This window comes from Anser anser (genome assembly GCF_964211835.1).
Source record: "Anser anser genome assembly, chromosome: W".
In the NCBI taxonomy this organism is placed as follows: Eukaryota; Metazoa; Chordata; class Aves; order Anseriformes; family Anatidae; genus Anser; species Anser anser.
This window is the reverse complement of record NC_139731.1, coordinates 16,189,415-16,214,332: the sequence shown is the minus strand read 5'-3', so window position 1 is coordinate 16,214,332 and position 24,918 is coordinate 16,189,415. Positions and strand designations below refer to the sequence as shown.

The following is a 24,918-nucleotide window of genomic DNA, read 5'->3' as shown; positions in this document are numbered from 1 at the left end:
TGCCCGTCAGACAGCCAGGGAAACACCGAGGTTTCTCTGCGTGAGGTTTGCTGTGGCTCGGGGGCTCTGGAGGAACACCAGGCCGCGAGCCCTCTCCTGAGGCTCCTGCCAGGCCTGGTGCTGAGGTGTGTGCGGCCTGCACACAGTCTGCGCTGCCTGCTGCTGGCTCAGGGAACGCATTTTCCTGCCCCCATTTACCAGCACTGTCAGCTTACAAAGAAACTCGATTCTGAACGTCGAAGCTTCCCAGGAAAGTCCCGTGAAGGACTGGCAGCCTCCCATCCAGCATTTCCCTCAGCTGCCCTGGTTTCTTCCGCAGCGCCTGCTGAACACACACATCTGCAGCGCGCTGCTCAGAGAAACAGGAGTCACACTTAGATGCCCAATGCATTTTTCATTTTCCTTGGGGGTCTAATCAGAAAAATCTATGATTGAAATAGATGAAGACAGTCACTCCACTCTTTATTGCAGGGAAAAAAAAAATGAGTAAAATGAAAAATTAAAAGGGAAAGATGACAGGCATGAAAACTTTAAATGAGAACCTCATGCCTCTGGAGTGATTCACATCTCTGCGTGTTTTGGTCCCCCTGTAGCTACACAGCAAAATCCATAAAGATTTAGTGTACTTCCAAACACGGCCCCCCTTCACACTCATCTTTCATGACTGAGTCTCCTTGATTAAATCATGTTTATTTTAGTTTATCTCAGTCTTAGGAAGCCGCAGATTTGCCTACATCAGAGTCCTGACAAAATGAAAAATAAAAAAAGAAGTCCCAGACCTGGGAAGTCGCACCGAGACCGTGGAGTTTTTCCCCAGGAAAGTCACTGCATCCCGAGCACTCAAATGGTTCCCTGGGCTGGGACAAAGCTGGCGTGAAGGTTTTGCAAGGGAAATGTTTGCATTAAAGCACTTTTCTCTCTGCAGGACAGCACTTGGGAACCCTGAAAGAGCAAGGGGAGCAGCGCAGCCCCGTGGAGCCCCCGGGCAGAGCCGGAGCTCTCACCCTGCCCGGCCGGGCTGTGGGGTGGCAGTGGTCCATGGCCACTCCAGCATCACGGGTGGCAGCTTGGTGGCGAGGACTTTGACTTCTTCTGGGCCGTACAGATGCTGCCCTTGTGCTGACCTGCTAATGGAAATCAGAGGGGAAAAAGGGGTTTATTTTTTTGCATCAGCACCCTTTCTCTGACGGTTTTCTCATGATGGGAGACCAACTCCTCCTGCTGTGCTGTAGCTGGGAGAGGGGACACCTCGGTGTGGTTCCTCGGGAAGGTCACCACAAGCGATGCCACCAGGACTGGCTGCGCTCAGCCCTGAGGATGCTGCACACCCGCAGCACCTCTGCCCCTTCGGTGCAAGACCCCTGTGTGCGGAGCGTGTTGCACAGATGTGGCACTTGTTCTCACCAAGGCTCTGCGATTCCCACGCGGTATTCCTGCAAAGTCGTGAGTTTGTGAGCCACACAGATTCCACTTTAATTTCAGCCATGCTTAAATCCACCAGTTGGCATTTGGGATTGTTTCTGCTCAGCTCTGCACAAAGATACCAATAAATAAAAATCCTTCAGTCCTGATATAACCACGCTGAAAATTCAAAATGCGCATTCCTGGTCTCTCACTAGTCCGTCTGAGCTGTACAGTTAGTTCTCCTTTTTCCCATAAAAAGAGAAGCCGTTGCAGCTACCAGTGTCTGACCTCTCACTTCCTTGCCTCTTTGCCCCCTGTATTTTCAGCAGTGATTTCTGTGTCAAAGCCCGTGGATCCTGCGGCTGTGGGGCAGGCCGGGTGTGGGACAGAGAGGCAGGGGGTGGTGGGAAGGCCCCTCGCTGTCCTCATCCTCCTCCGCTGGACGCCTCCTGCGTGCCATGGAGGTGCCTGGTGACGTGGGCATGTAGGCGAAGGGCGCTGATGGGGACAGATGTGTCCCAGGCCCTCGCAGCGGGGTCTTTGCCCGGCTCCTGGCGCTGAGCCCCCGCTGCCACCCCCGGTTTGGCAGCGCTCGTCCCAGCTGCGCAGCTGGGGGGGGTCCGGCAGGAGCCCTAACTTACATGGCTTGAGGCATTTAAAGGCCTCGGATCCTGCCTTCGGTGGGAGATTATGGACTTTTCTCCTCCAGATTCACACCAGGAGACGTGAACGTCCTTAATCTCGTTCAGGACCTCATCGTCCTCTTTTCCAAGTCTCATGGCAGCGAATGGGAAGTGTCACTGACATCCCCGCTGGTGTCCCACGGGCCCTCAGCACAGGGGCTGGCTGCCCAGGAGAGCTGGGCATCCTCACACGGCCATGGCTCAGCTGGGAGTATTCTGGCTGTTACCTGCCCTGTGAATCCAGGTGCTGCGGCAGATTGACCCCTGCCAGTGGGTGGGTTACATGGGCGGGCTGCAACACCTCCTGATGACTCAGGATCTGCTTTGTGGGAGCCTATTTGAGGCTACGCTCCTCTGCGGCTCGCTCTTTGCAAGCCAAATTCCCCTTGCAGTTCAGAATATTTCTGAGCAGTTTTCAAACACCAGGACAATTTAGCAATTAGTCCTGATTTCAGAAAATGCTGAAAATCAGCGCTGGGCGAGTGCACCATACAGAAACTTGCCCCACTTCTTTTCATCTTAGTCCTTAAAAACTAGCAAGCATTCAGTATAAAATTCCCACTCTTCTTAAGAACCATCTTGTGAACACAAAGACGCTTATTGCGCTGATCTCCAACCATTAATCATCGTGAGTGGCGGTTGCAAGCAGTTCTGGGGAATTTATGTGGCTTCGCATTCAGCTGGGTGAGTACCGGGGTGGTAAGACAGCAGTGTCAGCGTGGCTGTGACTCAAACGGGAGTCTGGGAAGAAAAGGACTGGAAATTTTGAAACTGAAAATTAGCACACTTGAGCTAGGGAGAAATTGCACATTTTTAACTGCTCCATCCTTAGTGTTCAGATAATGAAGTTTTTCTTCTCTAGTCTTTTAGTGAAGATCACATTCCAGAGCTCAAAGAGAAGTTGTATTGCAATTGCATTACTGGGCAGCAGCACTCTGTGCCTGCAATATAAGAGTGCTTTCTCACCCTCACCTTTAGGTATGTGATCTTATTAATTTTTCCAGTGATCCAGCAATTACTGAGGGTAATGGACAAGGTGGATGGCTAATTCCCTTTTCTTTTTTTTTTTTTTTCCTTTTTTCCTTTTTTTTCTTTTTTCTTTTTATTTTCTTTACATTTTTTTTTTAAGAAGAACAGAGAAAGGTGGGGAAGAAAGGAAAGATGTAATAAGACATACTTTCATGTAGTTGTATTTAAAGAATCACAGAATACTTTCCTTCCATCTTCCATCTTCTGCAAAGCCGCAGAGTATTTCAAAAGCATCCACACATTCAAACGGCCAGGAATACTGTGGTTCATACCTCTCCTCCATTGATCTCTAGTTCTACCATTATCCAATGAAAAATACCAATAGCAATAAAACAGAGAACTAGATGTGCCACAGACAATCTTCAAACGGATGGCTTGGCGAGTGAGAGGAGGAAATGAAGCACTTAAATCTCTCATCAGATGTTCTGAAAATTATTTCAGCTGCTAAAAATGCTAAACAAATTTTTATTTCAAAGGATATGTTCCAAAATCTTCCCCTTTGATAATTGCTTTTTTTTTTTTTTAAACCATCTGTCATATATTTCATTCCAGTCCCGGAGGGCCAAAGCTCCCTCCCCTGTGTGCCTGGGGGGCGAGCGGCCGCCTCCCGCCCGGCCGCAGGTGATGCTGCGGGGCCAGCTCCGGCTCCCAGGAGGGTGGGCACCGTAGCTGCTGGTTAGGGTTTCTTGCTCTGCATTTTTGTGATTTTAAACCTTTTTTTTTTTTTCTCCAATTTTTTATTTTTGTTGTTTTTTTTGAGTTATCTAGGTTTATATTTAAACCTTGCACCCCAACCTTTCAAAATCCTTGGAGGCTGCACCATTTGCCCTTAAACCGTTTTCACTTACTGATAATCTCAATCAGAAAGCTGTTTTTTTTTCTTCTTTCCTTTCTTGGAAGTTCCCTCAGTCACAAAACGGCTAAAAAAAGCACTAGAACTGGCCTGCCTCGCTGCTTTGGCAAGACGTAACTGGCTTTTTCCTGCGTTCCTTTTTGCTTCTCTTTGTCTGTCGAAAGGCAACCTCTCCCAGCGCCCATGCAGAGATGTGGTCTCAGGGTCTATAGCTGCTCAAAGTGAACAGCAAAGAGGCAGAGACCTTGCTAGAGCCGGGCTGCAGAGCACCCGGCAGCCAGCCCAGTGTCCCCCCAGCATCCCCCAGTGCCCCCAGTCCCCCTGCGAGGAGCCGGGTGCTGGGTGCATGGCTCTTGGTGCTGGCACATCCACGCTCGCCCAGGCGGGTCCTGCCGGGAGGTTTCAGGCTGTGAAATGCTTTTGGTTTGGTGATGTTGCTGGGGAAATATTTGCTTCCAAATCGGTGTGCGGTGTAGAACAGGAGGCTTAGTGCTCGGTGCTGCGCGTTACACGCTTCGCTAGGGAATGAGGAGGGCAGCTACAGCAGCCTTCTCCCACTGCCGGGGAAGCTGAACGCTCTCTGCAGAAAGCAGGATGTCGTTGCCTGGCTTAATTTTCTTATGGGGTTAGGATTTCAAATATCACTTGAAAATACAAAAGCTCGTGCTATTCATTGGCAGATTGATAGCCCACACTGCGATTTGTAATCCTTCGGTGAACATCTTGAAATACTTGTGGCATGACTGAGGTAAGGTTTGAAAAAAACACTTGCTTATTTTGTTACACGTTTAAAACTGTTATGGTTTATACCAATATCAGCGCGTTGCTAACCCAAACAGTGCTGCACCACATTGTGCTTTTTCCCCTGCTCGCGGCTCGGTGCGCTGCCCTCTCTGCCCCACAGGAGAGCAGGGCTGTGCAGCTCCTGCATCCCGGGCTGCAGGGTGCGACCCTGGCACCCTGGCTCCAAGTCCCACCGTCCCCGGCCTTCCTCCTCCTCTCTGCTTTCCGAAAGCACGAGTGCAATATGAACCCAACCGAGACACCAACGAGCAACGAATGCAAGCGGAGAGCGGGGCAGGGCTTGAGATGAGCACGTCCTGAGATGCTGTGAGTTACCATGTCCCTGCTAAACGTGCCGGGCAGCAGCATCTGTCACACACGGTGCCGTCCTGCTCCGCTACCCTCCCACGGGGTGCGGTTACATCTGAGCCAGCACACGGCAGGGCAATGGGGACTCGCCCCCGGCGTCATCTCGGGCGGCTCCGGAATGAGCCAGGCAGCGGCTGGGGAGGCCACTTCTGCTTCTGCAAAGCCGAAGACAGAGGCACTGGCCATTATACACCCCGTCCACACACACCCACGCAGGGTGATATCTGCGGGGTCCGTCCCTGCTGGAGGGTTTTAAAGGAAAACAGTTCCTTGTTCCTGCAAACTACCAGTGGTAACACTCTTGGAAATATTTCTGCTTCTAGGAGAAATTTAATAATGACAATTTCAGGTTTAAAACAGCCTGGGGCTGCACACCCAGCCGGCAGCAGCAGCTCGGGTCCCTGTCCCGGCCATCCACGGGGCTGCCTCCAGCTCAGACCCATGGACTCGCCGCCGTTCCTCCCCAGAACCAAGAACCCCATACCCTAAGCCATCCCCAGAGTAGAACAAGCCCCTTCCCTCCCACTCGGGCTCTCTCTCCTGTTTCAAAGTGCAAAGGCAGGGTCCCTGTGCAAGGTCTCCGCGCGCGGCCGCACAGCCAGCACAGCGCGGTGCGGGCGGAGGGCCTGGCTGCAGAGCCGCGGCGCATGCTAATGCCTCGCTGGCTCCCTGGTGCCAGCAGTTGCAGCTCATCTGTTGGCAGGCGGCAATGTGCTGCGAAAATGTATCTATTGGATTTTAAAAAAAAAGGCTATAGGGTGACCAGATGTTCTGGGCACCAAACCAAACCAGTCTGAGGGAGGGGGAGTAAGATGTCTCTCCGAAAATCGCATTAAGTTCCGGGGTTGTCTTTTCTCTGCACAAAGAGCTCGGTGCTTCAGGGTACGCTGAGTAGCCTGGAGGCTGCAGAAGGCATCTTCCTCAAAGATGGGCTGTTTATGCAACTCCGTCTCCATTTGACCCATGGCAATAAGCTGTACCTACATTAAGTCTGCTCTCGCGCTGGGCATCCTAGGATCAAGCTCTCCTTAAGGGACAGGGGCGCTGCTGACAGCCCCCAAAGCCTCGAGAGCCACGCACAGCAGGATGATATCAATGCTGGCTGACGTTTTTATGGATACTGCCACTAGGGGTTTTAAGGTGCTTGGTACTGGTGGAAGGCATTGAAATTACCATTTTAGAGTCTGCAACGCTGCCTTGTCCAGTTTCCCTCCTGCCCCTGATGAAAATGCCCTTGGCAGGCAGGAACATCTCCCAGTCACCGATTCTTCTTGCTTGCCTAGCTCCTGGGCATTTCGCCACACTTAACAAGAGCCAGGGCCAAGCTGAGCTTCACTCCTCACGCAGGGCTCACCCCACCTGCTGGGGGCTCAGGTTTAACCCCAGCACGTTAGGGGTCTTTTGGGGAGTGCAGAGTGGGGGTTCCTGGAAAGCAACTGAAAAACGGAGGTGAACTGGGTGTGTTTTCAAAGTGAGATCCTGGGGCATTACAGGGAGAGGGAGAAGAACTGGTCTCCAGAAACATTGCTGGAGATACGGGGAAAAAAGTTTTCTTACACCCCTCTTCTTCATTCAGGTGCTGCAGGAAGGGCAGGATAAGGACAGCAGGAAAAATCCTCACAAGTTTCTCCAAGTCCTCATCAGCCCCGCTTTTACCCTTTGCATCTCCCTCCTTCCTTCTCTCCCCTCCCCAAATCATCTGGATTTTTGCATCTCGGCCCCTTCTATTCACATTTCCACCCATTCTTCACAAACCATATGTATGCATTGGTTTGCAAGAATGGGGCCTTGCACGAGCCCTGGAATAGCAGCAAGCCCAACAGCAGAAGAAAACTCAGCTTGAAAATGAAAATGAATAGTTCCCCCTTAAGATAAATGCAAATCAGAGAGCCTGAAGAATAGTGGGAAATAAAGTAAAGTCCTGGAAACTATTACCTCCTGCTGGTAGTTTAGGACTGTACAAGAGCCAAGTCCACAGACATCAAAGTATTTACAAATTCAAATAAAGTCAAGTCTCATGGTGCTATAGGAAATGGGATGGGCTGATGGGGACGCAATGTGGATTTCTTCATAAAAAGGAAAAATTAATATGGGAAGGGATTTTATCATATGAAATTGCTGTACCCAGCCAACACTGAACTTGAATGGTGGTTACAAAAAGGGCCCTTTAAACCAGCATCAGCGTTACAGTATCTGCACTTTGCTTGCTTTCTGGTTCACGTGAGCAGCTGAGGAACTACGGCAGCGTTCGGTCAGCTGGGGCAGCTCACCCCTCGGAAGCTGGCACAGGGCTGGCAGAGCACCCCCACGTCCCTGCCGTGGCCGCAGCGCTCCTCTGAGCTACGTGTCCAAGGCTATACATAACTCACCTCTTCAACTGGCAACTTCCTCTGGTGAAAACAAAATATATTTCTTTTTTTTTTTTTTTTTTAACAGCCTTCCAATGTTACATTTTAAAAATAAACTGCGGAAAATATTTTCTGAAGCATGTCCCCTTCCCTACTTTTGGTAACCTTCGGTCAGAAAAAAGAAGTGACTCGAGAGAGGGATAGGACAGTGGAAAGCAAGTGCAGACAGGCTGCATGAGGCAGGCACGGTTATATGAAAGAGGTGATCAGAAAGAGGTGATCAGAAAGAGTTGATCAGAAAGTTTCGTCCGTTATTTCATGCACTGAAATGGAGCTCTTCTGAGCAGTTCACCATGCTCATTTTCTCCTGGCAGACTGGGGTAGGAGGACTCGCCCGTATTTCTCATTTCTGGACATCATGATCTGAAAGGCAGAAAGACATGCCTAAAGGTTTTCAAAAGCCAGTTTACCCATGTCTTGAAATTTGACACCCAAATTCCTGAATGCTGCACTGTACAAAGACACAAATCATAGGAACAGAGGAGGGAGAACTGCTGATCGTCTAAATAATGTCTCTCACTAGAAACAAGCAATTGTTTTCTAAAACTCACATTTATGAGAGATGTACCCCCTACCACATAAAGACATGAATATTTATACACAAGAATATCTATACAACTGTTAGAAATACCCACCAGCTCTTACAGCCCAAGTCCAAGACAAAATCCCCATCCCCTTCCCTTACACCAAACCGAAAGGGGAAAATCTGCTCGCAGTGATGAGCATCCCCATCAGCTCTACGGGAAGACCACAGAAAAGATTACAAACCTCGACAGTGCTAGTTACAGGGACATTATCCATAAAGCATGTAATCCTATCCAAACCTTCCGACAACGGTTTCACAGTACGCCAGAATTTTTTTAGGATATTTTCTATTTTCATCCCGTGATCCCATGTAATACATAGTCTTGGCATTTCTTATCACTTCCAACCATGCATTTCTCATTTTTTTTTATGTTTGTTCCAAATTTCAGTGCTGTGCATCCTTTTTGCCTTAGACCAAAAGCATATCACACATTCTCATCATTTTAATTAAACTAGGGCCAATCCAGGGCAAATGTTTGATTTTGACTCAAAAGGTGCATGCAAATCACAAATTCCATTTGATTCGAAATGGAAAAGGCTCCCTGCTACATCCTTACTGTATACGGAATTAAGCAGTCTGCCAAATTCATGACTGCACATCTCTTTAAAAAGTGCCTGTGTTTTTGAAATTAAAAAATGAATTCACACATTAAATGTAAGTTGTACATGCATTGTTTTTAAGATCCACAGCAAACACCACAGTGTAAAACTCAGATCTTTTCACTGGAGGCAAGCGCCATTTAAATTTATCAACTCTCAACAAGCAAAGACTTCAGCCTGGATACAGACTGAAATTTGCATTAAATGTCTACTGAAACAAAATTTCCGAGCATGTGAATGTTCTTAAAATGACTTCCTCTTGTAATGGCTTTCCATTAAAAACACTTCCAAGTGCAGCTGCTGAAATGGCACCCATGGAAGGTATGAATGTGCACCTTGAGCTGCTGAAGCACAGTCCTAACGGGTGTAAAATGGGTTTTGTCCCATTAAAATTTGCTATTTATATCTGGACAAACGTGGCACCATTGAAAATGTACTTGTGAAATACCAAAGCTATGTCTCAGAAACAGTCTGGGAGAGAGCGCGTTGGGTTGGCAGTCCTGACCCCTTCCTTCTCTGCCGGATCTGCTCGCGGTGGGCGCTGCAGAGGGAGGCTCAGGCACCAGTCCTGAATCAGGCAGAGCACAGCCCTGAACTTTGGAGGCTGCTCTCCCTGGTGAGGGGACTCGCTCCAAGGTTAGTCTGGGACGTAATCTTCATCGCAAAGCCCACCTCAGGGCTGCAAAATGCTTCGGCTCAGTGTTTTTCCAGAAATACTCTGCCCGTGCACAGAGAAACTTCTCACCAGTTGTTGCTGATGGAGGAAGGACTGACTCTCCCATCAGATGCCACTGGCCGGGCTGCAGCTCTGGCAGGTCTCTGACCGTGGGACGAAGGGCTCAGAGTCTCTCTTCTGAAGAGATGCCCAGAAGGCACTGGCTCTACCATGTGCTGGAGCATCCCCTCTCAAGCCTGGGAACGCAGATCTTGCTCTGAGAGAGGTCGTCTTTATCATGAAGTTGTTCCTTCTTCCTGTTTCCCATTACTGACAGGACATGAATTTGAATCAATTCTATTTTTTTTATTCTTTTTTTTCACAGAAAGGTCCTCAATGTATCTATTTTCTTCACGATTACCAGTTCAGCGAGACAAAAGTCTTGTCATGGGAGCAGGCTGTGTCCTCTCCGTCTTGGAGCTCGTCCAGAAGACAAGAACAAATTGGCTCGGTTGGCTTGAGAAACCCGCGGCTGCCTCACGTTGCCATGCTATTTCTCATGCTCGCAGAGCAGGCCGCTGACTTCTGGGTTTGGAAAGCAGCTGCTGAGCTGCAGAGCCCGTGATGCTCTAAGGTCTGATCGTGTTAGGCCTTCGTGCTTCCTGAGCTCACAATCGAACCGCTCAGGTGATTGCGTTCGTATTGTACTGGCTGAAAGCTTGCCTCCCCTCCCTGCTCACGGTTCTGCAAAGCCATAAAGGTTGCTTGTGTTCCTTGGCTCTGATCAGCCTTGCTTTCCTAATTATCTCCCTGTCTCATTTCCTTTCCTCAGAGCCCTTTTTGTTTAGAGCGTTCTTCCTTGCCGGTCTTCACCTCTGATACATCGGACAAATCACATTTTTGGTCTCAGTCTCGTTAGAACAAATAAGCCAGGCCCCGGAGGTCCCTGTGCCCAGCAGCCCTCCCAGCGCCTCGCTCCTCCTCGTGGCCTCTCCTCAGCTGTCCACCTGCCGTCCTCCCAGTGACTGGAGTCCCTCCAGCTGTGGGTGCATCCTTTATATCCCACAGAGGATTTTTGATGGTCTCTCATACTCCAGGGAGGATATTTTTCCGTAAATTGCCACACCGTGGGTTGCCCCCCAGGCTGCGGTACGAGAGAGGGCAGCACACCACACGCAGGTGTTCGCGCACCGTTCTGCAGGATGCTATGCGCATCCCGGGGATTTCTCTCTGGCAAGAAGCGAAGAAGAAACATTTGTCATTTTTAGCAGTTCTCGTTTCATTTCCTCCCTCACTGGCTGCTCTATTATGCGACATCTTATCGCTAGATGCTGAGGAGTCTCAGTTGCCCGAGCAGGCAGCGCTGCTGCTGTCACATGCACTGACTGCTGGCAGGGATAATGCTCCTGGAGCATCTTAGCGTGTAGGTCAGACAGCTTCACACCGAAGGCTCTGCAGGAGCTGCCCGGATTGCACTTCATGCCTGGTTGTCGCACAAGGCCACAGCTCGCCTGTGGCGGCCCGCAGCAGGGAGCGGGGCTGGCGCAGCAGGCTGCCCGCCGCACAGCACCCTCGTCCCTCCCGGGGCAGGGGAAACGCTGGCCACTTTTATGGCCCACAAAGAGGAGCGGTGCGGCATTCGGTAATCGCAGGCTTATGGCGAGGAGCACAGCAACCGCGCTGGGGAGACGTGTGCGTATTGCAAGCAAGGTCTTGGTACCTGCGGGGAGGCGTGTGCTTTTCTTGGTCCAGGCTGAAACCTTGGGGGGGAAATTCGCTGCAGGGAGAGGGGACGTTTCAAACTCTGCTGTCACAGTAGCTCGCTCAGAGCCATTTACAAACCCACGAGACCTCTTACCAACACCCTGCAGCTGCTCTCTGCGTGGTGGAGTATATTGAAAACGTGCTCCCCCTTGGAGACTGAAGCACACGGGTAGATGAGCAGTGCAGGGGCCGGGCTCTGACATTCAGGAGCACCGCCACCAAACCCGCCGCCTGCGTCTTTCTCACCGTGACACCTGCAGGATTAGCGCGGCATCTCCTGCCTCTGGCCAGGTCCTCCGAAGTGTTATGGCACTGGAACGTAAATGTTATGGCTGGAACAAAACATTTTTTTTTCAGATTTCTACTGTCTGCATGGCTCTTTTTGGACTGCGGGTTGATCAGGGTGGGGGCAGCGGGATGTGCCTGTAGGCACCCAGCACCACCGGGACACGGGAAGGGCTCGGGGCAGTGCTGGGCAGGCAGGTGGGGCTGGGGGCTGGGGGCTGGTGCTTCCAGCACCACCAGCAAGTTCCCAGGGAGCAAAGCAGTGCCCTGGAAAAGCCATCAGGACGCAGCGGCCGTGGTAGCGCTGGCACAGTTCTCTCTCCTGTGGATACTCAGGCCTGCTGCAACTTCGGTTTCCTTTCCTGCATGTTTTCCTCACAATCTAAATGTTTTTTCAGACAAACTGTATTTGAGTTATCTATTGATAGTGTATTTTCACATAAAAAAAATCTACAGGGCTGTAATTTGGATGTAATGTTCCCCAAAAGCCATTCAGGCAAAATTTCTTTTTAACTGTGGCTAATTACGTATACTCGGTTGCTCAATACCAAAAATAAGAGCATCCAATGTAATGTTTATTATTTCTCTCACAAAGGGGAAAATCATAAATTCTTTCTAATGGGATCTTTAATAATAAAAAAGAACATAATCATTACTATCAAAAGATGTATGGCTTCCATGGGGTTTACTTACCAACATTTTGTCTGATTACATCTCTGTTACACTCACAGCATTAATTATTGGAGACTAATTAGGCAAAATCACAATGTAAACCCTAATGAAAACTGATCTTACAAAACCCTAACTCTCCTTGCTGCATCCTTGTAGCTAGGTAAACTCCTCGCTCGCAGCAAACAGCAGACCTTGCTTGTTCACTTGTTTGTCACCCTGAGTCTCCCCCAGGCGCCTGGGGATTAACGCTTCCCACCGCCGAGCAGCTTTGCGGTGCCGGCTGCACAATTTGCTTCGTTGAAATTAAGCAGGGCTATCGGCGGTGCGAGCCCTTCTCCAGCTTTGCGAGCGACTGCGCACGGCTCTCCTCCAGCTTTGTGACTTCTCCTAAACGCTTCGCTTTCCTTTGCCTTGCCTTGGCCTCCCCTGCTCGCGCAGGCTGCTGCGCGAGGCCCCGGCGAGCCCCCCGCGTGGCAGGTAGCCCGCCTGCAACGTGACCTCCTTCCCAGCCGCGCTGGAAGTGCTTACAGCATCTTTACTCCGGCAGCTGATGTGCTTGCTCAGCTAAACAAGGTCACACAGTTCTTCCTCCCCAAGGGGTGACTATCCTGGGATACAACCTTTCGCAGGCGATCTGAAATACAGCGGATTTCTGCTCGCTTGCGCAGTTTTTTAGAAGTACGGAGGCATGAAGGAGAGATTAGCCACCTTCAGCTCAATATGCTCTGCTGACTCCCTTGCTCCATGGTGGGGATAAAAAAAAAGGAGAGGGGGGGAGAGAAAATAGGTATTTGTGTGGCTTCTTTTTTTGGATAATAGTTCCATTTCAACTAATCTGCAATATCTCTGCTTTTAGCTTGGTATTGATATGAAGCCGCATCCCCAAGGCTCTCAAAGACCCTTGCAAACAGTTTGCAGAGATCACTGCAGACAACGCAAGAACACAGATGAAGACTGAACAGAGAAGTTCTGTTATCTGCAGCAATTTCTCCCCTTACTTGAGGCAAACGCAAGGGAAAATGCCTGTCTGAGCACCACCTTTTCCCATGAAAGCATTGCACTGGTGACTGCTGCAGCGAGCCCCGGGAGAAGCTGCTGGCGACATGTGCCAGGGGGCAGCTCTCCGGGAGAGCCGCTCCTCACGGGCTCCTCGCAGCGAGGAGAGGGATTGCGGGACGGAGCAGAGGAAGGCCGCGTGGCCGGCAGCGTGCTGCAGAATGTGGCGCCTGCCCAGTAAAACTCTCCCTTGGGAGAACTGGAGGTGCTCCCCGGCAGCGCTCTGCTTGCCAGGAGAGACGTGAGCTGTTACGCCTTGTCCGTGACGGGCAGCGAGAGGAGCTCAGCACCTGCCTCTGCAGCAGCCTCGAACACGTCTGAGGAGCTGTTACACGTCTTCCTCTACACGTCTCTTCCTAGACTAAACAAGCCCATCTCCTCTGATCTCTCCTCCGCGGGCATTTGCTCTCAGCCTCTGATCGCCGCCGCTGCTCTCCCCTGCCGGTCCTGCAGCCGGTCCCGAGCTTCCCAGGAGCGCAGTGCCCAGCCCGGGGACGCTCTCCTGCTGCGGCCTCCCACCAGAGCGGGGGATGACTTCATGTGTCTTACACATGACACTCCTGTTTATACGTCCTGGTACGATGTTTGCTTTCTTTGCAACAGGATGACATTGTGTACTCAGCCCAGACACAACCCAGATTGCTTTCCTTGGAAAGAGTCCCTTGTATAATGTTTTTCTAAATAAAAATAATCATTACTTGAAGCTGTGTCCTTTCTAGTTTCCCAGTGAGGCACATCTGAAGCTTTCATTTCTTCTTCTTATTTTTTTTTTCAGTGCTTTACATTTTTACCCATCATTCGTAATAATTAACATTGCACAGAGATGATCTCGGCACACTGCACTTCAGATTCCTCACTGTCAGAGCGATGCCCTCTTTTTCATATTTATTTCACTGGGCTTTTTGTATCAATTTCACATCATCTAGCCAAAAATAAATGTGGAAACTGGGATTTCTATGCCTAACTTAGGCTGTTACAGCTGCCAAGCAGATGTGGCTGCATTTGAGTTTTCCTGTTTGTAAAATGGGTGCAGCTAAATCTGTCTGCAGCATAATCATTAGCACAAATGACAGCCTATGCTGTAAAGGGTGTAGCACCTAGGACTTTCCATGCGCGGTTCCTTGGTGCAAAGACTCATTTGCAGGTGAAGGCCCAAACCGTTGCAATTAACTTTAAAGGAAAGAAGTGACAGGAGTGTAAAGAACAAAATGCTTATAACATTTGCTAAAGATTCTCCTTGTATATTGTTTTTTTTTTCTTTTTTCTTTTTTTCCTATTTTTCCAGGAAGTAACATTTATTATCATCTGAATATTACTTATTATTTGGATAATGCTAATGCATTTTAAAAGCTTTCTAAATTTCCAAGTTTCAGAGGGAAGGTAATTATTCTCTATCAAAAGAACCCCTTGTCCCAAATAATAATGCAATTTCAGCACTAATAAATCTTTCCTTTCTTTTTTTTTTTTTTTTTGGTTCAAGTTCATTATTATCAGTATCGTAATGGCTGATTGGAAATGGACTTTTGACACAATCGGTATCCATGTCCTTATCGTCTTTTAGTCAGACGTAAATAGAACAAATGCTCCACCACTGCATTCCTGGCAGTGCTGAGGAAGTGAGTCCAAAAAAGCTGGGAAGAACAGCTAGAGAACAGCAACTGGGAAGAACAGCTACAAATTTGCACTTTTAGGGTAAGAAACCCTCCTCTAAGGTACTGTGGGGTTTGTTCTCACACCCAGAAGAAAGGCATACCCGACACAACTTTGGTGACAGACAATATTTAGGCACATCAGAGCACAGTCACCAAGGTGCCTGCTTAATCCTTCAGGTCCCTAGGACAGGGAACATTTCACGTACTTTTCAGTATCTACAAATGTGGTTGGCATCTAAGCTTGATTTCTAACCAGGGGAGAAGTATTTTTATCTGCCGTGGTTTGATGTCTGCTTTGGGATGCGATTGGCTGGGATGCTCTAGGCCGCTAAATCCCATCCCTGAAGTCTGCTGGCAGCTCAGGTTTAACCAGAAAAGTTCTGAAAGTTCATACAAGGGTTTTTATGTGCATGTGCAGGGAAATTGTCATCCTGTCAGGGTCAAATATCTTGGTACTTATTTTCTGCCTAAACCAACCTGGGATCCTTAAAATATATATCCTAGTCCTGGTGCCCATAGGGGTAGGTCCACACGTTGAACCTGGCATCCGGAGATGTCTTCATGTCCAATGACCCACGTGCCAAGAAGAGTAATCCTTTGGGCTCAGCTGCCTTTTCCGCTTGCTGCAGTTCACACAGAACATGATATGGCTCTGACGAGATGTCCTGCACCACCTAGCTACAGGTGTTTGGGGATGGGAACCATTTCAGCCCTTTCGTCAAAGCGCTGCCCGCAGCCTGTTCTCCTGAAGAGTCAGCGGATGAAGAAGAAGGAGTGAGTCGCCATCCCAGCGATTAAGGCATTCAGCAGAAGAGGGGGGACCGGGTCTCTGATTTCTGCTTTCAGGCCTGTGCATAACGCACCCTGCCCCAGCTGACGAGCAGCTCGATGTGCCGTGCAGCAGCAACCATGACCCAAAGCCTTCCCTTGTGGGTGAGTCCCCTCGTCGCTGGGCCACGGCTCCTGCTCACGTGCCAGATGCTCCTGTCCTTTACTCCCCTCCGCGGCCCTTTGCTGGCCCCTCTGGGATGCCCACACCCCTCATGGTGTACCCAGGTGCCCCAGCTGGTGTTGGCCAGGCCCCCCGGTGCCTTTCCGCAAGGCTGAGGCGGGGTGCCTCAGTGCCACGGCGCCTTTTCTTTCTGGCCGTGTGGTTGCACACAGGTACCGGGGAAATCTGCAGCTCCCCTGCTCAGTAAAGCCTGCGCTGACACGCGATCCAAATGGGCAGTCTGAGCTCGCCTGGAAATCCTCGGCACAGGATGGAATAACAACAGCAGCCACGGTCCTAATAACAACAGCCATATATCACGGGTGGTAGGGACTGGGGCAACTGATAATTACTGTACAGCTTTATTGGTAGTTAATTAAAAATAGATCCAAAGATGTCATGTAACCATTACTTTTGTTTGTAACCACGATTTAACTCTATTGGACTCTCTGTACCTCCGGCCACACAGCCAAACAATTTATTCTTCTGTAGTACTGCTCTGTCCCTGTAGGCCAATTAGGCAGAGATACCACCTTATGAAAGAAACACATGATGAAGCCACATGTCTTTGCTGCAATCAAGGCAAGTCATCACTTCTGCTGTTTATTTCTGATCTTCCCCACGGATTTCCTGGGAGGGTTTTGCCCTGAGAATTATATTTTGAACCTTCTAATTTATGCAGAGAAGATGATTCTGTGAAAGATAATATTGTGCAATTATCTACAGTTATTACTATAATAGTGAAATGGTGATCTTAATAATTATATTACTAAAGCTAGCATTTCATTAGAGGAGGGCTACTCTGGCTCTAACGATGCACTTTGATACACTCTTTCTGTGATTTGTTAATTGCGCTCTCAGAATCAAGTACTGATTCAGTGACCATAAACTCTGCTTCCTATAACATCATTAGATCATAAACTCTGTAATAGCAGAAAGTTTTAATTACAGAGCACATCCTCTTTACAATAAATATTTCTCAGTTTTGCTTGCGGTGTGTGAGCATCGGGAGTCAAATGGGACTGCTGTCAGGGTTTGCAGGACCCGACCAGGGCACGTATTTAAGTTCAGCGAGGAGCAGCCCCCTCCTCCCCATCGAGTGCTGCAGCGCTGATGTGTCAAAGCCTCCAGCCCCAACTGCTGCCTTGGGCTCTGTTACAAAGTGAGCACGAAATCGCATTGTAATGCGCCCGGGCTCTAATACAGCAAATACCGAAAAGTCACAGAAAGACTTGGAGGGGATGGTACTGGCAGCTTCTGTAAAAACAAAGGCTCTGCATTGCTTATTCTTAATTTCCCTGCTTTGAAAGTAGGCAGGAGAGCACAGCTTGTGGTGAAGGCTTCGGGTGTCTGAGAAGTGTGTCAGTCCTCTGGAGTGCTGTGGGATTCTCCTCGCCTTGCACAAATAGCACTGGGGCAGTTGGAAAGGGGTCCCCGTGCCCCCCACCAGCATCGCTGTCCTCCTCCAGCCACCTCCTTGGGCTTCCACCTGCCAGGAACGGAGCTGGCTTGGAAACGAGCTGCTCCTCTGCCCTACTCAGTCCCAGGTGGAGTCAGGAGGCAGGACGGGGTGCTTGGCACCCTGGGGTGCTTGCCGGGGTGGCTCCGCTGCCCTGGCCGGCCTCGGGACAGCCCCAAGCACATGCACAAGAGCATCCCTGAGGATGGGACAAAGCCATCAATATTTTAATCTGATGAACTTCCCCTTGTATTTTAGTATAACATGAATATAGAGTTATATTTTAGTATAACGTGTATAGAGTGGTTTGGAGATGCGCTCTCTGGCACACCAATTTTGTGAGTGCGAATTTACAGGGAAAAAAAAAAAAAAAAAAGCCAAAAGCCCTCTTTTGTCTGCAGGGCAGCCAGGGCTTCCAGGGGAGTTTCTGTGGCAGGCTGCTGGGAATGAGCACTGGCAGCACCAGCACGGAGGTCCCCAGGGGCAGGGCACCCCCTGTGCAGGTGCCGCCCCGCGCAGGTGCCGCCCCAGCACCTCGAGCAGCCGGGCACCGCCGCACCCCGAGCAGCGCCGGGCCTCGTCCCAGCGCTCCCGCAGCGTTTGTCATTTCGCACGGTGCACCTGCTGTCCCGTGTCAGTGCTCCCAAGGTTTCCTTCTCTTCTGTTCTCCTTGTGGAATTAATTAAATGAAAAGAAGGAAAGAAACAGGCATTCTCTGCCTGCTGGTGTGAGTTCCTTTTCTCTTCTCAGCACTGAAAAGGCCACTTACAGGGGTGTGTTTTTACAGTGTTTAAAAAAAAAAAAAAAACTATTTGGGAGCGGTAATTAGGTTGAGAATGGGATAAACAGAAGACCAGCAGAAGTTTTACTCAAGCTGTCCATTCACTACAGCTCCTTTTTCCCCCTCGGTGAGTTACATCATCATCCCCACTGCATTTTTCATCATTACCTAAGAAGATTAACGGCTTTTGGATGCCAGCATGATTTTAAAAGTCCAGTCTCTCCTTAGTGTGCATTCATATTGTGTAATTCCCTATTAAGTTTCACTCCAGCTTCCAGGGGAGAGGAGAGCTCTGGTAGGAGCACAAGCATGCGTGAGATCTGCCGCCAGATAGCATTGTCAGATGTGTGGCAGAACTCCTGTTGAACCTGGTGGGATTTGCGTGCCAGCAATTGCTGAAATAATCTGGCCCCCAAAGCTGTTAAGATCATATGTAGTAAGCATGCCTAAAATACTCAGGAATAAAGACAAATTACTGGGGGTGGGAGAAAAAGCGTTGCCTTTGGCAGTGCGGCCCTGACCGAGCACCGTGTGCTGGGACACCTGGGCAGCGGCTCGGTGGGCGCTGGGGCTCCAGACCCCGGCCACATTGGGAAGGATGGGTGCCAGGAAGGCCAGCAGCAGCAGGAGACCTTGTGGGTGCCTTAACAGAGTGGTGGGGGGGTGTGGCTCCAAAAGGCAGCGAGTGAGACTTAGCCTATGCAGGAACAGAGGAGCGTGGTGACCCCCGATGTTTTATGCAGCAGCTCTGCTCTTGTCCCCTCATCCCTGCGTGGGTATCTCTGAGGTCACTGAAATGCTAAAAACACCCTTTCGTTTTGAGAATTTTTGTATTATCATGGCACAAAATTCCCATAAATCCAGAGAATGTGAAATTCTGACTGCTCTTGATAGCCGCGTGCTGAATGCAGCAGGGGGACAGGAGCTGCCGTGTCCCTGCTGCACACCTTCTGGGTTCCCTCTGGTGGTTTAACTCTGTAGGTGTGGAGATGTAAAACACAGTGATCTACCCAAGACGTCATTTTGATGCCTGGTGAGTCAAGCTGTGGTGCTGCTCTTCATTTTCTATGTTTTTCTGAGCTTGAGCTGAGTTCTAGGAACACCCGAAACCCACTGTGGCCGTTGCACCGCGCAGGCTGCACTTTGCTGCGGGTCTGATCCAGCCAGGGGCCCTGGCCAGCCTGCGGGAGCAGTTCTCCTCCACAGCCCTTCCCTTTCCAGTGCTGCCCTCCTGGGGCTGAAATACCTCTCTTTGACAATCTGGCTTCTCAATACATGAAGGAGAGGCACTGGCAGGCCGAGTGACCGGGATGAAGAAGGCTGGACAAAGGCTGAGGGGCTGAAATATGTAGACCGACAGAGGATTTTTACAGAATCACCACCTGCGTTCTGGTCATACCCGGGCCATAAAAAATAAACTGCTTTGCCCGGGTGTGAGCTGAAATATTGCACTGCAGTGTGTTTGAGGCTGCCAGAGCTCAGGAACAGATTCTGCATTATGAGAAGGAGATGGCCTTCAGAGGACAGCAGCGTTTAAAAGCATCCCAAAAAAGAGACTCAGTCTTACCCTGCAAGATTTGTCAATCCTTTCTGGTTTCTAACTAAGTGCTGTATGTGTGTAATGGATATATTACACACATAATATGCAGACGTGTATTATGTCGTGGTGTGTGTGCATACACAGAGCGAGGGGGGCTGCTGTGGCTAAGGTGATTATTTCAGCACCGTGATCCTCCAACGCCCGGCTGATATGTGTGTTTTGAGATGAATGGTGATGTTACTGGTTTCCTCTTACGATCTTTGAGGCTTTTGCTTTTGATAACAAAATGTGGACTGATCCACAAGGAATTATTTGAGTAATTTTCCTAAGACCATCCTGTTCCTTCTATGGCAAGATATAAATGAGGATTTATATATACCATCAGCAATGTATAATCCGCCTTCTCTAACCTGTCTGGCAACTTCTATCAGAGCGTGCTGCGAAAAGGAAGAAGTGTGTGGAGTCAGCAGTAACTGTGAATGTGCAACATGTAAAAATAAATCAATAAAAAGGAAAGGAGAGAGGTTCAGAGCTTGGCGAGGCAGCTCCAGGGAACGGTTCCCAGATGCCCCGTAACCCTTCCCTTTCAGAGGAGGCAGCGGTGTTGGGGACAGGCTGTGATGGGGGCAGGCCATGATGTGGGCAGGCCGTGATGGGGACAGGCCATGATGGGGACAGGCCATGGTGGGGACAGGCCATGATGTGGGCAGGCCATGGTGGGGACAGGCCATGGTGGGGACAGGCCATGATGTGGGCAGGCCATGATGGCGACAGGCCATGATGTGGGCAGGCCGTGATGTGGGCAGGCCATGATGGGGACAGGCCATGATGGGGGCAGGCCGTGATGTGGGCAGGCCATGATGGGGACAGGCCATGGTGGGGACAGGCCATGATGGGGGCAGGCCGTGATGTGGGCAGGCCATGATGGGGACAGGCCATGATGGGGGCAAGCCACAATGGGGACAGGCCACGATGGGGACAGGCCATGATGGAGACAGGCCTCACTGGGGGCAGGCCGCAGGCCGTGCCAGGCCTGGTGCTCCATGGCCACCCTCCTGCAGCCTCCAGCTGCCCGCCATGAGGGCGCCAGGGCCGTGCCGTGGAGTGTGGCTGCGGGCAGGCACTGCTGCAAAGGGCGATGTGGCCGGAGGAGAAGCAGCAGGAAAGCAGCAGGAAAGCAGGGGAAGCCTTCAGGGAGCAGCCCCGGGTGCTGCGGGCACCGCCGGCTCCTCTGCGGATGCCGATGGCTGCTTTGGGCCCCTCGGCGCTGTGCTAGGTATATTGCTGTTGCACACACAGGCAGATTGTCCACCAGATGGTACAGCCTACTCTTTGAGAAATATTTGAAAGGGCAACAAAATACAGCAGAAGCCATTTGACAGTCCACATGGTTAGTGCAAAATTAGCCAAAATGACTCCACTGGAAGCACAGCCAGTGCTGAGCAAACCTGGAGGTGCGGCTGAGTGAAGGCACCCAAACCTTCAGTGATTTCAGTGCGAGTGTGCTCCTCTCCTCCCTGCTCCTCTTTTCTACCTAGAGTCCTCGTCTGCAGTGCCTCGGGCATCTGGGGTGCCCTTAAATCAAAGCAATGGTGGGCTCGCTCCTGAGTCATGCTGACCACACCTGAATTAAAACTATTGAGTAAAATGTTACCCTGTAAAAAGTAAAAAGTGCCCTGGACTTTTGCTCTGGTCTTTACCAGGCTTGGCTGAGCTGGAAGAGGGAAACAAAATGGTGACTGAGCAGCTGATGGACTCAGGTACCGGGAGCCCAGGCAGGGGACGCAGTGGGGTTCCAGCGGCCCCGAGCCCTGCCTGCCTGCTTGGCACGCACCTGAAAGGTGTCAGTGTGGAGAGCAGTCCTACAAAATCCTACGTCTTCCAGCTTCATCTGAAATTCTTCACCAAGCCTAGGGACTCCTCCATTGCTGCCGGGGCACATCCCATGTGCGCAGGAGTGCGGGAACAGCAGGGGAGGACGTGTGTCCTGTGTGTCCACATCCCCGGTGCGGGCACAGTGATGCATGCGACATTGGTCCTGCGATGGACTCGTAAAGAGCAAAGAGGAACTACTGAGTGTCCTAATTGGATCCCTGCAAGAGTTACTGCATTTCCACTGATTTAGGCAATTAAAGGCACAGTCTCTGCTGCTCAAAAGCTGACATCTTCAGGTGGCTCATAACAGAAATTAATACCGCTGCTAACGGTGCCACCTAGTCATGCTGTAAAGTAAATTAATTACTGCAACAGAACTAATAATAACAGTTCGGGCAGAATAGGAGCAATATTATGGTTTACCATCAGAGACTGTGCTGAGACTTTTGCCTCTCTGCTGCCCATGAGTGCAACCTGGCAATTGCTGACTGTAACATTTCTATTGTATAGTTTATGCTAAATATGCATATCTTAATTGCATTAGTCAAAATAATTAGCTAATATATTTTTGCATAATGACGAGGTAAGCAAATATCACCATAGCTCAGTGCTTCTTGCATGAGTAAATTTGGAAAATTAATAGACTCCCAATTTCCTAATTATCTGTCTTTTATTCCAAACTCAAACAATGAAATGCTATTGCACACTCCTGGGCATCTTGTAATTTAGTTTGCACCTTGAAGATTTTAAAGCACCTGTTTCTCTTTATTTATTTTTCTTCCTTCCCCCCCTTTGAAAAGCAAACGTGAAGAACCCTTCCTCCCCTCCCCTGCGTGAGGGAATGGGGCTGCTGTTCTCAAAGGGGAGGATCATGGAGCTCATGAGCTTCCTCATTTCCAGACAGAGCTGGGAGAAGGAACTGCAAAAAAGCATCTTATATGTAAAAATATATATCGAACTGAAAAGTATTGTAAGTTAATTCTGGAGATGGGGAAGATGGACAGTAAATCTATTAGGCATTTAATGTCTCTGGAAGTAGATTGTTTCAGAAGTGCTAGTCTGAAGTGTTCCTAAATCACCAGCAAATCCCCCCAAATCCTGAGGCTGTGCCAGATAATTTTTGGGTGTCTCTAATTCGCCGATGTTGTCGTGCCTCCAGTTGATGCAGGTCCCAGCCTGTCTCCACAAACAGCTTCTCTCCTCCTTTCCCTAGGCAGGAGGAAGGTGCCGAGGCGGGGACAGCACAGCGATGGCACGGCAGGGTGTGAGCGTCCCACCGGCCCCGAGGCACCTTGGCACCAAAGAGTTAGCCCTTAGTGCTGGACAGCCAGGCTTCCCGGGGTAGTCAGGCTTTCCGTGGCACGAGGGAAAGCGATTCAAAACGTGATAAAGAGAGCGCTCTGCCGATGACGCTTGCCTCCACCCGTCCCTCCCTGGCTGATCCCTCGGCTGAGGTATCGGTGTCGCGGTTTGCAGCTCTGCAAAAAGCCTGAGCTGCTTTCCCATGCAGTACCGCTGAGTCGCAGAGTGCCATCCTGGGGCTCAGCACCGCCGCTCCAGCTGCAGCAGCTCAGAAACGGTGCGAACTTCTGTATTAACATGCAAATTACGGCATTATGGAACGGGTCTGGATGTAAAGCTTGTAAATTAATAAACACAGATCATTAAAAAAAAAACCCTGCTGGAACGGCTAAGCATTCCCTCTCTTTAACCTGTAGACAGCATGTAAGTGGAGAACTGGGAGCATCTCTAAGTACAAATAAAGAGCACACATCTGCAGACCTGATTTTCCTGGAACTTTTTCATCATCTGGTCTGGAAGCCGACGGCTGCAGACACACAGAGGCATGCTCCATGCTCAGCAGGGGCCTGCAGGAGCCGCGCAAAGTCATAAGGCAGGTTATTCCTCACTCCCAAGGAAGAAAGAGATTTTGTTTCCCCCGTTTTTTTTTAGAAACAGATTTTTTTTTAGCTAAACTGCTTGATCTTGGCCAAGGTGCCTTGCGTGAGTTGTGCTGCCCTGCCTCTGCAGCTCCCCCTCTGCACTGCCTGCATCCTCAGAGCCAGGGCTGCATTCTCCCTACACCCACGCTGCCTGAGGGAACCCATGGGCTGCTTCGCTTGGACCCTAGAGGCTGGAAATTCAGCTGGGAATGGAAATAGCAAAGGCAGGCTGCTGAGCTCGAGGTGTTTCCCCGGCCAGGCTCAGGAGATGGCAAAGCCCGCGTGTGTGCATTATCGGTGCGGACAGAAAGCTGAGGGGCGAGGTGCCAAATTCCTGTGCTGTCCCCAGATGGGCTCAGCCTGACACAGAGGCACCCGGTGAGGGTGCTGAGGGCAGGAGAGCCCGTCTGGGAGGTGCACGGCCAGCACCAGGCAGCAGCACAGGGCACAGCGCTGCGGGGGGCTGCCGCCACTCAGAGGCACGGGCGGTCGCCGTCCTCCTTGCTTGCTGGAGAAGAGTTTCACTCTCAAACATCACATCTGGGAAGCTGGAAAAGAGCTGTAAATATCCATGAGCGGGATTGTACTTGTACGCTGTTGCTATTGCTTGCCTTATTATTACGGACTGCTTTAACCAAATCACGACAGGCCTTGTTGCCCACCTCCTCCTACACTGTAGTTGTAAGACTGCTCCGAGAAGAAGAAGAACATTGTGAAACCTCCTCGGAAAACGAAAGCTCTTCACCTAGCAGCAGGAAGGTTGCTGAGCCATTTTTTGGCTTCACGTGGAGAAGGACACCCGGCTTTTCCCAGTAAAGCCGAAGCAGGCTTTGGGGCGGGCGGGCGGTCACTGCCTGCTCTCAGCAGCTCAGCACCACCCGTACAACCTGAGCACAGCACCAGGGCCGTGCACCGCGAGGTGAGGGGAGCTGTGCCGTGCCTCTGCTCCTGCTCGGGGCCCTCCGCGGGCGCACGAGGAGCCTCGTGCCCTCCTTCTCGTCTTATGCAAATGCTGTCAGCTCCTAGCGCGCACGCCGAGGCAGCGAGCGTGGCGGGTTTAACCTGTGTTTGGTGTATCACTGTCAGTAACTGTCTCGTGAAACTTCTGCAATATAAATGAACCAGCTGGTATTAGAAGAAGTGTGAAGATCTTTTCTTTTTTTTTTTTCTCCGCCGGGAGGGGGAAGGGACGGGGAGTGGGTGTGCTGCAAGGTTTGCCACACGAAGCTGCGAGATTCGGCGGCTGCCGGGATGGTTTTAGTAGGAGTCGGGCTCTTATTATAATTTCTTCGCTCCAACACGTTTTGCGAGGAGCAGCTCCGCGATAGTACCGGTGCCTTTGTGCAGGGGCTGAAGGCAGCACCCCACTACCCGCGGCGCCGGGCACCATCAGCAGGCTGCAGGGCGCGGAGGGCCGGGAGCGGCCCCCCTGGCAGGGTGGTGCCTGCAGCAGCACCCGGTGCTGAGCCCAGGGCCCAGCCACCCTGCGGGCGCTGCCACGAGCAGCCAGCGCGCTTCTCCCCGCCGCCGC

The 24,918-nt window shown here is 50.6% G+C and overlaps 1 long non-coding RNA gene across 2 annotated transcripts; it reads left to right on the top strand.

The window, feature by feature from the left end:
• The first annotated feature begins 2,356 nt into the window (after positions 1-2,356).
• On the top strand, positions 2,357-13,981 carry LOC310888578. Of its 2 annotated transcripts, none has more exons than XR_014575944.1 (3): positions 2,357-2,771; positions 4,650-4,717; positions 12,947-13,981. It is a non-coding gene; the product is annotated as an uncharacterized lncRNA (long non-coding RNA). The 2 variants fall into 2 exon arrangements; XR_014575945.1 differs by lacking the exon at positions 12,947-13,981 and adding an exon at positions 6,698-7,895.
• Positions 13,982-24,918: the final 10,937 nt, after the last annotated feature.